Below are 3,747 nucleotides of genomic sequence, written 5' to 3'. Positions count from 1 at the left end.
TGTCTGAGGCTGGATTTGAACTCAGGTCCTCCTGACTCCAGGTCCAATGCTCTATCCACTGTGCCACCTACTTGCCCCTGCCTCTTTTTTTTTTTTAAGTTTGTTTTGGGCTTGAATGATATATTGGAATATGTAACTTTAGAGAAGTTAAAATATCCATTTAAGCCTTGCTGAAAATACAACATTTCACACAATCTCTCAGAAAGTTTTTTTTTTCCTACTGAAGGTTAAAAAATCTAGCCACATACCTCATCTTATGGCCTGTATATCAAAGCTTTAGAAATCCTTTCATTTCCACAATGATCTGTCTGATGTACAGATTCAACATAATATTAATATTCCATAAGATCAGCCTTTCTTATTAATTTCATCATGAGTACTTCTGTCTCATTGAAGAGAAACTTCATTGCCGTGGCAAATGAAAGAGTTGCTTGAGTATTAGCTTGAGAATTAAGCATGTAGCTTTTAGTACATAAGGTATTAGTATAGTAGTTGAAGTTACCCTTTGACAAGCTGTCTCAATTTTCTTTAATGTTTACTCTTTGGCTATCCTGACTTTAAGAAATCTAGCAAAGCTAATTTATTTAAGCTGAAGTAGTATGAGCCTTTGAGTGAAGGGCTAATGTTGTTATATGGACTATATCACATACTTTAGTGAACATTAATGTGACAAAGTAGTGCTTATGTCATGAGCTTATATATAGTAATGGAAACTGATAAAAATTAATTTACTTTAAACAGCAGTAGGAATGAATAAAAAATTCATTGCAAAGTCTACATTTAGTTACAACCTACCATTTTTCCATCTGTGTGTCTTTTGCACTTGTTTATTTTCCTAAATGTCATTTCAGTTCCTTTTTGTATGTGCTTACATGTCCTAAGCAAAGTTAATCTTTTATGATTTGCTTCATTTAGAACTGGAAAGGGACGCCTCTTCTAACCTTATTTTATAGATGGAGACTGAAGGGAAGAATGAGGAATTTGTCTCAGGTCACATATGCAGAGTGGGGCAGAGCTAGACATTTGAACTCAAGTCCTCTGACTCCAAATGCAACATTCTTTTTATATATCATGCTGCCTGCCACTCTTATCTTTAAGTTAAGACCAAAGTTTCAAAAACTGAAAAGGGGAGGGGAAAAGAGAGACTTTTTCCTGAAATTTCCACCCTATTTATAAAATGATCTGAAGATCAGTTTATAGGTTATAATGCTGTATAATACATACAGAAAAGGAGTATAAGATAACTTCTAGTAGCTTTGAGAGTGGTCTGGAAAAAGAAAAAGTAGTCCTATGTCAAATGTCCTGTGAGGTACTGATAGTTGGCACAGTTAAATGTGCCATTCTGTGTCTAACCTCCTCTCGACTACCTGGAATTCACTTAGACTTTATTTGTTCATTGGATAACTTTTTTCTTTAGAGTGTGTTTTGTTAGGTGTACCTTTTAATTTGGTCTTCAGATTCTTGAGTCTCCTCACTTTTACCCCATTGTGCCAAGATTCCTTGCGACAAAGCGTAGTGCTTTGTCTTAAGGGGGAAAAAACCCAACAAAAACAAAACCTTGAAAACCACTAATTTAATGCTAGTGTAGAATTGGGCCAGAAAGATAGTAGTCACAGTATTCCCAAAGTTGTATATGTGAGGTTAAAAAGAAAAAGTAGTATAATTTCCAGGAACATGCTAAAGTATTCAGATTCACAGAATTTGTGAGTTGAAAGGAACTTCAGTAGCAGGCCAATACATCCCATACACAAGGAATCCCTACTAAGACATAACCACCAAAGGTTTATACCGCCTCTGCTTGAAAACTTCCAAGAATGAGGAGCTCACTCATTTTTGTGCTGGATGCAAAGTATTGCTCCCAGAGTTATTTAAATGTGGTATGAGTGAATGGCTATTTTCATGACCCCCTTGTATATGAGGTTGTGAAGACAAGGAGCAGTCAGTAATAATACGTTTCTGTCTGAACCCCATTGAAAAGATGAGGACAAAATAAAATAATGAATATCTGACATTAACATTTTAGGGTTGCTTTACATGCATCATTTGGTTTGATCTTCATAACAACCCTATGATGTAGGTAGCATAGCTATTATCCTAGTTTTACAGATGAGACAACTGAGACTTAGAGAGAGTAAGTGACTTTCCTGTCCTCACACAGCTGCTGAGCGCTGGATTTAAACCTGGGTCTCTCTAGACTTTTAAGTTTGGCATTCTTGGCTACATAGTACTTCCTGTCACAAACCTTAGGGAAAAGATCTTAGAGAAAGCAAGCACATCCTTCTACGAATCTCAGTTCTGGAGGCTTTATTAAATCTTAAAATTATCTAATTTAATAATAAATGTTTAACTGTTGACTTGTGATGTCAGTGTATAGTAATCCTACAACAATGTTAAGGTGCATTTTGTATGTCTACAAACATCCTGCATTCTTTTGTGCACTACATCCTTCTCTTGGCCAAAATAACAATCTAACTATAGTTTCAATATTCAATATCCTTTTCTGACAGATGTTTTCTGGCAAATGCCTTCCTGCATTTATGAATTCTCTCTCAAGAAGCAACAGGACACCTGCAGGAAGTGAATCAAGACTCAAAACACAGAAGAAATAATCACCTGCTTTAAAAAATAAATAAAGTACTGTTGAAGATCATTTCTCTTTATTTGTTTCTAGGTGTAAAATTTTAATAGTTAATGCAGAATTCTGTAATCATTGAATCATTAGTGGTTAATGTTTGAAAAAGCTATTGCAATCAAGTCTGTGATGTACTAATAATGCCTTATATATTGTTTGTAGTCATTTAAAATAGCATGAGCTATGTCCCTATAGTCAGTAGGGGGCAGTCTTGCTTTATTTAATTCTCCATCTTAAAATGAATTTGGAATTAAATATTTCAGTGTAAGATATGTATAATGCTGGCCATTTTGAAGGGATGTTCTCAAAAGTTTAGGAAGCTGTTAAGACTACATTTCTGCACATGATACGTATACACTGTTAAAAATAAATCTATAAATCTTAAATTGTGTTTTGTGTACACCTGGAAACAAAGTCATAGTGCAAAATTCACTTAAGGTGTAGTCAGGAATGAGCGTTCTTTTTTGCAAGGTATAGTATGAGTATTAGTTTGTAACCTAAATTTTACAGTACCCTTTTCTTTTGTATTCAGTATTTTTGGAGTTTCGTAAACATTTTCACTACATATGGTATTGTTATATTATCAAAGACAAAGATGACACAATTAGTAAGTACAATTCTTTACATCTCTCATGAAACAAGTTCCTCTTATTTTATTTTATTTTGCTTTATTATCTCTGGAAGTAGAGACTAGAAGATTGGAGAAAAAAAGAGTTTGACTTTGGGACTTTTGAGATGATCCCTAATAAATTGTATTACTTGCTTTTATAATGTGTTAGCAGAAACTATGATGCAATGTAAGTGTAGACTGATGTGCTTTCTGCCGAGTGGTAATTCAAATTTGAGTTTTACTATGTTAAAACTGTAAATACAGCAGAACATTAATAAATGTTACTTATGTAGCAATTTTTTTCTGTAGACCAGTGTTTAATTTAGAATATAAACTTTTGTTATGTAGTTGATGATTACCGAGGTACCCGGTTTCTAATATTTTACCGAATGATTAAAGAAATGTCAAATGTTAGTTTTTGAGTGCAGAAACATCATGATATTTAGTTTTGTTCATCATTTATCGTACCATCGTTTAACTTTTTTACCAGCTTACTGATTGTATA

General features: G+C 33.8%; 1 protein-coding gene across 1 annotated transcript in view; it reads left to right on the top strand.

Moving 5' to 3' along the window:
* The window catches only part of NDFIP1 (Nedd4 family interacting protein 1), a 56,046-nt gene extending 52,507 nt beyond the window's left edge, over positions 1-3,539 (top strand). The window contains exon 8 of the mRNA XM_027842034.1: positions 2,508-3,539. The gene's annotated coding sequence lies outside the window, so the exon portion shown is untranslated. The remainder of the gene's footprint in view (positions 1-2,507) is intronic.
* Positions 3,540-3,747: the final 208 nt, after the last annotated feature.

The sequence above is a fragment of the Vombatus ursinus genome, unplaced genomic scaffold (genome assembly GCF_900497805.2).
Source record: "Vombatus ursinus unplaced genomic scaffold, bare-nosed wombat genome assembly UNPS02014863.1, whole genome shotgun sequence".
NCBI lineage: Eukaryota > Metazoa > Chordata > Mammalia > Diprotodontia > Vombatidae > Vombatus > Vombatus ursinus.
Note: the sequence above shows the minus strand (reverse complement) of the source record. Positions and strands in the feature narration are given on the sequence as shown.